A 13,244-nucleotide genomic window follows, 5' to 3' on the forward strand; every position below is an offset into this window, starting at 1 on the left:
CCTTAGAGTAAGTCTTCCAAGTGTTGGCTTGATCATGTACTTGAAGAAACAATCACGTAGGCCTGCCGTGAAGACCTTGAGGGTGGTTTTGTCATCTGCCTCAGCGCAGCGAGAATACTCATGGTTGAAGCGACCGACATACTCTCGTAGTGACTCGTCCGGCTTCCGACGAATAGTGTACAAGTCATCTGCAAAATGCAAGTGATCGGTCTGGAAGATGTGTTGAGAAACAAACAGTTTCTTCAATTCCTCAAATGAGTCTACTGTCTTAGGTGGAAGACGGCAATACCAGTTTAGAGCTCCGTCAGAGAGGGTGAAGGGGAAGAGAAGACATCGCTCTTCGTCTGTGTGTATCTGATATGTCATGGTGGACTTAATGAGGTTAAGGTGTTCAATTGGGTCATCCCTTCCAGTATAGAGTTGTAAACCAAGTTTTTGTTTTGTCTTCGCTTGAATGGGGGTGTCGAAGATCCTTTTTGTGAGAGGGCCAGGCCTGGGTTGGTTCTAGTCAGGTATCTCGGCCTGACGTTCGGCCTTCAACTTGTTTACTTCCTCAATGAGTTGTAGGATAAGGGGGTCCTAAGTGGAGTCATGTACCATTGGAATTTTCTTTCGTAAGGCTCCATTGCCTCTTGGAAGTAGGAAAGTTTGAGCAAAGGCGTGTGGTTTTTTCTTGGACTCGCCATACTGACTTCTAAGGCGAGTCTGTTGAAATACCTCAGAGTCCTATGTACCTTCATGTTCCTCTGGGACCTGTCGTTCTTTCCTTAGATTGATAGCTGGCCTGGGTCGTGGGAGGGGACCGAGTCTTTCAGAAACCCTTGGGTCATTGATCTTTGAGCATATGTGGAGGGGATTCTCTCAACATTGCTTTAGGAAATCTCAGCAGTCACGATAAACGGCTTTCGATCCTTCTACCCCTTCTGCAATGAGGTGTCTTCCTCCACTTCTTATACTTCGAGTCGAAGCATCTGGTTGAGAGAAGTCTCATGTTGATTAATGTTTTGATGATTAGCTCGCTCCTCATCAAGGATACCCATGTCGAAGGGAGGTGACATTCCTTGTTGGGGGGCACCCAGATAATGGTTGATGTCTATAGGGGCAACGAGCTCGCGTGTTTGAGTACGCCTAGTTTCGTGGAGCGTCTCAAAGAGCTTCTCATACTGCTCCTAGAGGACCTCATTCTTCATTGTTATCTTATTGTTCTGAGCTTCTAGCTCATCGACTTTAGCTTGAAGAACAACCTTCTTTCCTACCTTTTTTCGTTGCTTAGCATTAAGTGCAAGAGGGGCGTCATTTTGTGTGCTGTGGTTTTCTTCGCTCCCCATGTTGGAAAAGGGATGCCTGGTCAAAAGAGAGTGTACGAATGGTGGAAACCAGCTTGGCAAAGCTGAAGAGAGTGGGAATAAGTGTCGATCCCACAGACGGCGCCAAATGTTGATGCACAAAATCAGCGAGGACTTTAGTACAACAGAAAGTGTTAAGTTTGTGACCTTCGCTAGATTGCTCCGGTCACTAGTGTGGATAAGTAAGTAAATGGATAGGGACAGGGAAGCAAACACAAGATGTACGTGGTTCACCCAGATTGGCTACGTCCACGGAGTAGAGGAGTTCTCATTAATTGTGAAGGGTTTACACAAGTACATAGGTTCAAGCTCTCCTTTAGTGAGTACTAGTGAATGATTTAGTATAAATGACATTCGGAAATATTGTGAGAGAATGATCTCTATTTATAGAAGAGAGTTTCTAGTTTCATTCTAACATTAACACGTGTCGTGTTGTGATTGGCTTCTGATGCTGACACGTGTCGCGCTATGATTGGTTTCTGATGTCAACACGTGTTGCGCTGTGATTGGCCTTTTGGTTGGAGAGAAACTCTTGTGGGTACTTGATGGTATAATGTTAACCGGTGCTCAGTAGTTTCGGGATTGGTCAAGTATGGTACAAACAAGGCTTATGGATTATAGTGTTGGATTTCGAAGCTGACCCTTTCATGGAAGTTGTGAAGCTTGTCACTATGAGTGATTGTATATTTTTTTACATTTTTTTACACTTCTACTATAATAATTATTAATTTTATTAATTTTGCCCTCAAATAAAAAACATTATTCATGAGGGTTTGGAGGATTTTAAAAATCTAAATAATGTAAGTGTAACGATTATCTACTCGTGGGGGAATAATGAAGAATCACGAGTGTTTATATGTTCTTTCACATTTTTCATACTTGTATGTATGTCTTCTTAGTTCTTGCCTAAACAAATACTATACTAGTTTATTTTAATTTTGGACAACAACATGTTAAATAAAATTTATTCTAGTTATGATAATAAGGAACTCTCATAATAAAAATAAATAATGACTAAAACTTTTTTTTTTAACTTATATAGAATAATAATACAAAACTATATATTTAATATAGAATATATTGTATATATTAATATGGTTATTGTATTTTATAATAAATTTTTTAGTAATTAAACTTTAAAATTATCAAAATAATTTTTTTCTTAACGGGTTGAAACGGGTTACCCACGTGTTACCCGCGTGTATACCCGTTAACAGGTTCTTAACGGGTCACCTAATAATGATCCGATTAGTTATCATGTTGATCCGAAATTCGTTATTTTCGTGTCGTGTCACCATGTCGCATCAGAAACTGCCGGGTTGTACTAGCCTACTAGCCCTAGTATTTTATTATATATATGAAAGAGTTTGGGTGGATTCAATCAAGATTTGTGAGTAAAGATTGTTTTATATATGCAAAGGATTTTATGATATGTTTTATGACTAAGATTGATTGATTTATAATCATAAATGTTGTATTATTATCATTCACGCGAGTTTCGTAGCTTATTCGAATTTTTGCTTTGCGAGGTGCACCGTTTCCATGATTAATTGGAGAGTACATGTAGTTGTTAGAGATATAGGATATCAAGGGTGCAGCTGGTGTGTGCAGTGTGGTCGAGAATAAGGTTTGTTACCTTTTATTGTAATTTCGTTTCCACTTATTATTTGTGATGTACTTCTAATAAACTCTATGTAATTATCGTACTGTCACGTTCTGCTGCCATATATCGATCATAGGCGTCTCTGGAAATCGAGGCGCGACAATGTACCTCATACGTAATGTTGACGTGACAAGATGACTGGGAAATGATTCTGTAATCAAGGTTAAGGTAAAGAGAAGTGCATGTCATATGACATGTTAACATAATATTTTTTATGTAATGGTTCCCACAATGTTCGTATCTGTATTGAGATGCGCCTCGTGAAATTGAAAGCTAGTGAGTACTATTTACAAACAACTGGTTACTATTATGTTTAGTGTTGTGACAGACGAGAGTAAAAGGCCGTACCCTTCCTATCTGTCAAATACTTGACCCATTGGATTGTATAACTTTGGGGAAAGGGGACCACAAGTTTTGATGTTCTAGACGTACTTATTTTTGTAAGGATTAAAAGTGAAAAAAATACAAGAGTAATTCGTTTGTTTGAGGTTACAAAACATTTTTAATTTTGTCTATTGATTCTTCTTTAGCTTATTAATTCAATTCGAATAGTTAGAAACAGAGGAAAAAACGTCAGAAGTAAAAAAGGGAGTGCAAAAATCACCACCAGAAATAAAAACTCCAAGGCAAAGCAATGTGGCTGGCTAAAGACTCTACAAGAATGGGGGACCATTAATTATTAATTAGCATAAATAGAGATGATGGACCACTGTATTAAGTTAAAGATTAAGAGGAGGTTTACTCTGGTTTCATGCAAAGCCCAGCTGTTAACGTATAGGGAGGATTACAAGACCATTTTAAATACTCCATCATGCAGGTTCAGCACACTCTAGAGAGAGAGAGAGAGAGAGAGAGAGAGAGAGAGAGAGAGAGAGAGAGCTAAGCTCTTTGACCTCGTGTTTGTTTAATTACTTACAGTTGGATACATACACTGTCATTTGTAAGACCCAGGCCAGACACTCAGACAGTATAATAGATAGGCTTGGTGGATTGAATTTGAATCATCATCTTCTGCAAGTGATTGGTTTCTCTAGGTCGTAAAGACAAGATACTTTTAGTGCTTCATAACAGAACTTTTGTTATGTATTCTAAAAAAAAAACTGTGAAGATTGTGAAGCAATATTACACGTCAGAAATCTATTAAACCTAAGGTCACTTACTTAAAAAATACTTATAATTAGAAGTGATTCCTACAAAAACGCTCTCTAACCAGCCTATTTATTAGCATTACAATAGAAATATTTGAGGGCGGAGAAAAATTAGGCAAAAACGGGTAACAAATAGGCCGGGTGAGACCCAGACTAGAGTGTCTCCCCTGCAGTCTAGCATGAGCATTTTCATCGGGCCGTGATTATAGGATTACTTAAAAGGTGGAGTGTTAATTAATCTCTGCATGCAGTATTTCAAGTTTCAACTAGATCTTCTGCTATATATCTTTTCGGATGCTGCACTCCGACGCCTTCAAATTAATTCCACCCACATTTACCAACGAGGAAAGCTTGGCTCCTTAAACGAGTTCATCTTTAAGATAATTTGTGACTGATTCATAAAATTTTGTGTTTGTAATTGGAATCGTTCATGTGATAAACCACTCTGTAAAAAATTAATTTAAAATAAGGTTGTTTAGTCAGTCAACTGTAGTAAATAGATAGAAGGTTCCCGATGCTTTTACCGTATTCGACCCGTTGTTTTTATACAGTTTGATGCCTAAACGATATCATATTTATAAATCATTACAAAGTGTTTTATAATATAAACAACTATGATCATAAGCATGAAATTCTATGAATTGGTAACAAAGTATCTTGAGAAAGAACTCCTCATTTATCGAGTTGTACAGACATAGCGTTTTCTAATTAGTTCTTTTTTTGGACGAGATTCCAATTAGTTCCAAGTATCCTATCATTGCATTGCTTGTAATGAAGTAAGACAACTCACCTAGGTGTTGTACATAATATATTAGATTTCTATTGTTTTTGAGAAAAAAATATATTAATTCAAAGAGAAACTTCGGTAACACTAAATACTTCTAAAATCGTATTAAATTTCTATTTTACATATGCATGCATGTATGTTTTTTTAAGTTTTACTCAGCGATTACGAGGAAACACTCAAGTGGTTGTAATTCTTCTCCTTTTTTTACTAACATTGTTGCACGCACAATGTGTGTTAATATTATTTGAGATGGTGGACTTCTAGAACGTGGATTTTTTTTTTGTTTTTTTTAGTTTTAACCAATTCATTTTGGGGTGTGATATTCACACATCCTATTTTATTTCTCACACATCTTTTTATTTTTCGGCCGTCAGATCGGATGAATCGAAGAAGATCAATGAACATAAATTATCAAGAGGTGTGTGAGAAGTAAAATGGGGTGTGTGGATAGCACACCCCATTTATTTTTTCTATAAATTAAAAAGAAATTAGTCCTTTTGTTGTTTGACATAATTACACATGATTTAATAACGTACAATTTTTTTGTTATGTTATTTGTAGAGATTTTGATTGAGAAATAAGATTTGCTTAATAAATAGTATAAAGAGTGAGAATGTAGGAACAATATGGGGACTAGCACGTATTGATGAAATTTTTTATGTTTGTTTGTGCGATTGGTTTAATCTTGTGTTTTAACTTTGCGTTTATATTATTTCGCCCTTGTTCTTTAGAGGGAACTTAGGACTCAATTTCCTAAAGTATCCAAAATCTAATATTTACTCTAATGCGTCTAGTAATAGTAGTTTCTGATATCTCTGGGTAATGGTATACATGTGGGAGTTTATCATGAATATTGTGGAATTATCTTTTGCATAACGTAAGAGCGAGAAGAGTCCAAGAGTGCAAGGACTTTATTATTTGGCTGGCTGCCATGTATATAAAAGTTGTCAGATAAAGGGCAGAAAAGCACCTAATTAATTAATCAGATGTGGACAGGCAGCCTTGCAATTTATTTGCAATAGGAATTTTACTTAATTAATTTGCATGTGATTGCTTGGGCATATTAGGCATGCAATATGGAGAAGGGAGTCATTTTGATTGGAAGGTATAAAATATCGATGATATCGAAAATATCAGTAATTTAAAAATATGAAAATTTCGATGGAAATATCGAGATATTATCGATATCGATAAAAATTGAATAAAAACCACGGAAATTGTAAGAAAAACTTGGAAATTTTTATTGAAACTTTGCAGGATGTTTATTTAGTCAATTATCTATTAGTTTATCACAAAAAATTGGAAGGAAATACATTGCATGATAGATATAACTTATTTAAGTTGATTATATAGCGAGCTGACAAATATTGTGAGTGTAGAAAATATGTAGTAATTAATGAAAGAAGTTTAAACACACCATAATCATTTATATATAATGAATTAGTACAATATTTTACACTTTATACATTGCATGGTAAGATACATGAGTGACTTAGCAAGGTCTAAAATATCGATGATATCGGAAATATCGGTAGTCCAAAAACACGGAAATTTCGATGAAAATATCGGGATATTATAGATATTTTAGACCATAAGACGCATCATTTAAAGGCGCATGTCTTTTCATTTGAAGTTTGCAGAAGATAAGATCATATTTCAACATAATATTATTTGGAATAATATATATATATATATATATATATATATGGAGTTATCATGTGGAGTTCTGCTACTTGGTAGCCAAACACATATGGAGGGTATAAAATCATAGAGGGTTTGCAACATAGGAAGAACCTTCAACTCAACACACAAGTTAACGTTCTATGATAAATCTTTCACATTTTTGAGAAAAGCACTAACTACTCACTGACGGCCAACGCAAATTCAATCTAGTTAGATAGGTTTGGGTTGGCAATCGACAAACGATGACTGCCTGGTTAGCAAGCGTTTTCTAAAATCAACCAACCAAAGCGACTACCGGATTAGATGGCGTTGGAGTTATAACTAGTTTGGCCTAAAGAGTCTCGGCTGCTTGGTCGTTCAGAAACTAAATTTACATTATCTACGCATCGATCAGCTTGCTAGCTAGACCTACCACTCTCCCCACGTGATCCTTGCAACTTGAAGCCCTTGTACAAATCAACCGATTGGGTTGCACATGCCAATGAATCACCCTTGCTTCTCGTTCCTCATGTAACGACTTCGATCGGTAACCCGACACACGATGTCAGGTCGCTACAACTTCCTGAAATCAATTCCAACTTAAATGGCCTTGATTCTTGAAAACCAAAACTAACAATGATCCAAATTACAACAATTTCCATCGTGGACGAGCTATCTCTCGAAGCAAACACAATCCTTGAAACTTTCAAGTATCTTTATACTCTTGAAGACAACCAGAAAGCATTCAATTTCTTCACCTTCAATGAGACCGCTTGCCTTAATACTTTTTAAGTGAGGAGGTGCTCTACTCACACACCTTAATACCAACTAGAATATATAAATTATTTATTTTATATAAGGATTTGTTTTTTAATTTCTTCATATAGCTCAACATGTTCCCTTCATTTTGTCTAACACTTATCAAATATAAACACTACATAGTCGAGTGAAATGAGGTGAATGGACTTGAAAAATAGGTCTTATTTTTGTCCATATCATTATTTGATGGAAAGACATACGAAACTGGACGTATACGTCTGATTGTAAGACGAATTGAACCTTGGGTGGTTTTTTTTTTTTTTTCATTTTTTTTTAGTAAAGAAACTTTGGGTGGTTAATCGTAAAGTTATTTAGTTTGTGATTGGACAAATTTGGAAAACTTCATATGTCATTTGTGAAACTTTCCTTTCAAATTAATGTAAACCACACATAATTAACTAATATACGCATTTTAGGGCCTCTTAAAATATGGTTCTTCCCTTGCCCTGCCAAAAAGACAATCGCACAATCCGTTGTATTTTACATTCATTATGTATTACAATGTTTGATTGATTTAAAATACTGGTATGCATAAACTTTTTACAAGAGTTGATAGATATTATTCGAACTTGACATACATTGCCTTTCAACCGTCAAGTACTATCAGTACGTGGTGTGAAAGGTGTGGCTAATGTTCATGGGGAGGGCCATGCCATTGCATTATTGCTAGGTCCACATGGAAACAAGTTAGATTCAGAAGAGTCTCATCGATCTGACAAAGACAAACGATCAGGTGCGAATTCATGTGATTTTGTCCATCTCCATCTGTTTTTGTTTTTGAAGAATATTTGCCATAAAAATAAAAAATCTATAAACTTGGTTTTAACTGTAAATGCACATAAAATCTATAAGGGTAATGTTAGAGCAAACAAATTTTTAAAGGGGCTTTTAGATCTAGGTTCAAAAATATAGATGGTTTTTAGGAGTGGGTCCAATTATCTAATTACATGTTTTTATTTCTTTTATACTCATTTTATATTTTTTTAAATATTAAAAATCAATTAAAATATTATAATATCATGCATTTTTCAACTTCAAAAAATCTAATTAATATCTTACAACAACAAAAACTAATATACTAACATAAATTATCTACAAAACATTATACCTTAACTCAAGTAACAAATATATGAATATATATTATACATATAAGCGAGATATGAAACCGAACTAAAAGGTAGGAAAAAACATAATATACCTACAAGCAAGACATATTAATTTGTGACACGTTGATTATAAAAAAGAATCTATCATATAGATACATAAAAATAATTAACCTGTAATATAGGTTGATTATAAAAATTAAAAATAAAATCTATAAACGGGGTTTAAAGCAGGAGGAAGAACAAGGAATAACAAAAAATAAAAATAAATAATCAAATAGATAATTAGGAAGAAATTTGATTTTTATAATAAATTCTCTCATTGCATAGATAATTATTGATAATAAAATAATTAAATTTAAGGAATTTGACTTATTTTAATAAATTGGACTATTCCTACTATTGGCTAAAAAAATTGGACTTATATCAAGTTTTCCCATTTTTAAATCAAATTTTATAACTAAATGATATAGTTGATGATTGAATCATTATATTAGTAAGTGTTGACTAACGTGCTTATTTTTTATTAATGACAAATTATTTAATTTGTAAATTTGATATAAAAATTTGATCTCCTTAATATTATTCAATCCATAAATATCTTTATATGCTAATGTGACATAGAACTTTTTATAAATTGTGCCTCGAACATAATTCATATGGGTAAACTACACTAATCGTCTCTCTAGTAGTTCCCGTTCCATTGCGTTAGCATCGTTAGTCCACGTTTAATTAATGCAAATTATTTTTAGAGGATAGAATTTTAGTGTGTTCGAAACACGGTACTGTATACCGTGTCATAATATAAGTGGTTAAATATTTAAATAAAAATTTCAACCACTTGTATTATGACACTTGGTGTTTGAAACTGTGTCTCAAGCACATTGAAAATTTTTCCTTTTAGAGTTTAGATTTACAATATATAGAGTCCATCAAATAAATTTACAGATCCCATGATAAATCCTAATGACTATCATGCCTTTATTTTTATTCTTTCAAATTATATATGTTGATGTAATGATGAAATATTTTAGGATCATTTTCTTAGAGTTAATTTAAGCATAGTAATTAATTAAAATTTTGTTCTTGTTTCATATTGGCTTCGAAAAACCTCACCACGCAACAACTAAATAAAAAAATAAACAAAAAAGTATTTATTCTCATGACGTTAATATAATGAGTTAAGAGTATGATAGGTTCAAAATTTTCATCATACAAGTTACAACCAAACAAATTCGCGGAATCTCAAAACACGCCGGAAAACAAACTCAACTTACCGGAAATGGTAACCTTACCCATCTGTTTCCAACCAAAATTTAGGGGCCTACTCTGTTGTGTGAAATTTTTGTACTTCTGGAACTAAGATTTGAAAAATGTCATATATTGGAAGTTGGCTTCGCAGCTGCTTCCCGTATTAATATCCACCGTCTTATCCAATCACAACTTCTCAAGCTTTGCACATGGCTGACCTCAACTCAAGCCTCAACAAACCGAAATGACCATGTGCCTAACTTTCTCCCATTTAATTTCGTTATTGTGCAGTTAAATAATTAGTTGTTAGGGAAAAAAATTAGAAAAATATTGAGCATTTGCATGACAATGTGAGTTCAAATTTTGTTAGTGGCTAGTCTAACATCTAATCTAATAAAATCTATCTTTGATAAAAAAAAAATTTGGTGGAGATCGAATATGCACCAGAGTATATAGATGTAATTACTTATGCTATTGCAATAAGCGCCATGTGACACACCCCATCTCGAAGGAGGGCATGCTGGCCGTCACATGAGAGTGACGTAACCATTTACACAGTTCGGAAGCTTTTAAAATACAATTATTAAAATGGAAACCCTCGAGGGTGAGTCCTACTTTTGTGAATTCTGTCAGAATACCGTTGGATTCCTCGTGGCCACCAAAACTCTGCTATCAAGAACCTGGAGGGGCGAAAAACAAAATTGAGTGGGTCAGTAAAACAAATCTTTTCAAAAACATTTCGCCAAAAATAATTCTAACCCCTCACTGTAAAACCTGTATACTTTTCCCAGAAAATAATATAATAACATAATACTTTTCATAAATCTCGAATCATCAATTTTTCTTTAAAACTCGAAAGTATGCCATGTTTTAATTTCGAAAACAAAATAAATGATGCATCAATGTAACAGGTGAAAAGTTGAATTAACCGGAGACCCTGCAGTTGGTCCTGTACGGTTAATTCCATAGCTCAACATCCAATCCAACCGGAGTCACCTCGATGACCTGTACGGCACTACACTGCAGATAAGTCGGAACTACCTGAAGTAGTCTGTACGACATGGATGGTGTAATAATACGCTCTAGTGCTTCTCTCATCAATCATCTGTGCACATAATCTAAGGTCACCCACTAGTCGGAATCACATCTAGTAATCTATACGACTAGCATGTCGGAACCCTCACTTGGTCTGTACGACATCCACCTACTTGGATCCAAGACGAGCGTGCGGTGTGGTGAATAATATAAGCACTAACACCATGATTGCAGGTTATGAGCTATCCACAATATACACATCAACAATGCACATGAATAATATAAAACTCACCTGATACTTACCTGTGCGTCCACAGCACCAATTCACATATATATATGCATCATATATCAATTCATGCTTTTCATATACTTCTATGCATGGCATTCCAAATCATACTTTTCATATAATTCTATCCATGGCATTTTAAATCATGCTTTCATTTAAATTCAATTTCTGGGAAAACTCAATAGTATATAGGTAATACGAAAACAAAACTGCCCACTCACCTGGAGTTCGCCCTACAACTCCCTAGCACAACACATCAAGGCGTCATGACGATCGCCGCCTAGAACAATAATCAAATCCAACCTCAGAAATCATCTCGATAGAATATAACTTATATAAAACACATCACTACGCAGTTCGATCCGAAAGATCTGCAACTCAGATTTTAAATCCATAACTTCCAGAGGCCCACAATATATCTCTAGGACAACATCCTGAAATTTCATTACCATCCAACGGTCGAATCTCCGTCAATTTCCAAAACTAAGTGACGGTTAACATTTTATTTCATGAACTTACAACTCCAATTCCGGAAGATCCGTAACTCGGATTCCCAATCCGTAAGTTCCAATAATCCTCAAATATTACGTATTACAACGTATCAAAGTTTGGTAACGATCCAACGGTCAGATCATCAATTCACATTTTCACCTGATGCGAAAACTATAAAACGTTAATCGAACACCTAACCAACAATCCTTAATAACTTTCTCATACGGTGCTCAATTTGGGTATATGAATATGCCACAGTGATCTACTCGACGTCACGGACGTTGACATATTTTTAAAATAATTTTTTGATGTGGCACGCGCCCCCACGCGCCAGGGCAAGCACGGGGACACGCGCCCCCACGCGCATCATCTTCCTCAGCCAGTCGCCGGACTGGTTTTTTCCCGGTGGCCGGTTTCCGGCCAAACTTCAAATGCCCTATTCTCCTTCGTTTTTCACCCATTTTCTTCGTATAATATATCAAATTGAAGCCCCAAACATGTAGAATCACAATACACTACTTTAAGGCTCTAAAAATCAAGAAATCTCACCGGAAAATTCCCAAGAAATTCGGCCAAAATGGAACCACGTGATCCCGACGTCCAAATCCTTCAAACGAAGTACTCCGAGCCTCCTTAGGACTTCCCTAAGCTCACTACAAGCTTAGAATTCCCTGAAACACGACATTTTACGTGCGCATGAACAGTAACTCAAAAATGGAGGTTCGGATTCAGGGGTTTTTCGAAGGTTCTACGTCCTAAAACTAACACCAATCAACTCAGAACTTCAAGAGGGTGAAGATTCTTACCTTATTTGCTTCGATCCACGAAGTTTTGGGTGGTTTTGGTTGCCGTCCGTACGATGTGGGTGAGAGAGGGGAAGAATCGTGAGGGAGGAGAGAGAGAGTGATACGGGAAGAGGAAGAGAGAGAATAGGGAGTTTTAGGTGTGGGTGGTCCACTCAATCTCCACCATCCATTTCATCCTAACCATACAAAAATGAAAAACCCAAATTTTTTAATCCATATACAACTTTCCAAACTTTAGGAAAATATGCATAATCCATAATGTGTCACACACATACCTTAGCACCCACTAAGGGCAAACCCGTCAATTCACATTCCCGTCAAATGTACCTTCGGGACGGGTTGTGACACCATGCAAAATGGGAACTTGGAGAGAGTTTTGTGTGTAGTGTACAAGGTGTTACACTACATTTTATAATATAAATAGACAACAAAATTAGTATGTATTATTTTATAATATAATTTTAGTGTCATTTCACTTATATTATAATGAGAAATATTATGAGGATTCTATCAAAAGTGAGACTCTTTATAGACTCTTTATAGACTCTACCATCTCACATTTTAATATCAATTCTTGTGTCATCATTATAAAATATTGTGTTAAAAATATAAAGTGACAGAGAGTTTATAAAAAATTCCACTTTTAATAGAATTATTTTCGTATTCTGATACATGATGTACAACTTTATATTAAAGGTACTTTAAAAAATCTCTCTAGAAGAGTGGACTAAGGTGGCTCCAATCCGTGAGATGCTGGATAACCCCAGACCTATAACCATAGGCATGGGTGAGAGACAACATGCTAGTACGGTAAGAAGAGGAAAGAGGTCAAATAATTTACCTTTT

The 13,244-nt window shown here is 35.2% G+C and overlaps 1 long non-coding RNA gene across 1 annotated transcript; it reads right to left on the reverse strand.

Moving 5' to 3' along the window:
- Positions 1 to 10,232: 10,232 nt before the first annotated feature.
- LOC139190751 (uncharacterized) lies at positions 10,233 to 12,605 on the reverse strand. Its single transcript, XR_011575119.1, has 4 exons — positions 12,399 to 12,605; positions 12,142 to 12,263; positions 11,322 to 11,380; positions 10,233 to 10,459 (listed from the first exon to the last, which is right to left on the reverse strand). It is a non-coding gene; the product is annotated as an uncharacterized lncRNA (long non-coding RNA).
- Between the last annotated feature and the right edge of the window lie 639 nt (positions 12,606 to 13,244).

Source organism: Malus domestica, chromosome 13, assembly GCF_042453785.1.
Source record: "Malus domestica chromosome 13, GDT2T_hap1".
Lineage (NCBI taxonomy): Eukaryota > Viridiplantae > Streptophyta > Magnoliopsida > Rosales > Rosaceae > Malus > Malus domestica.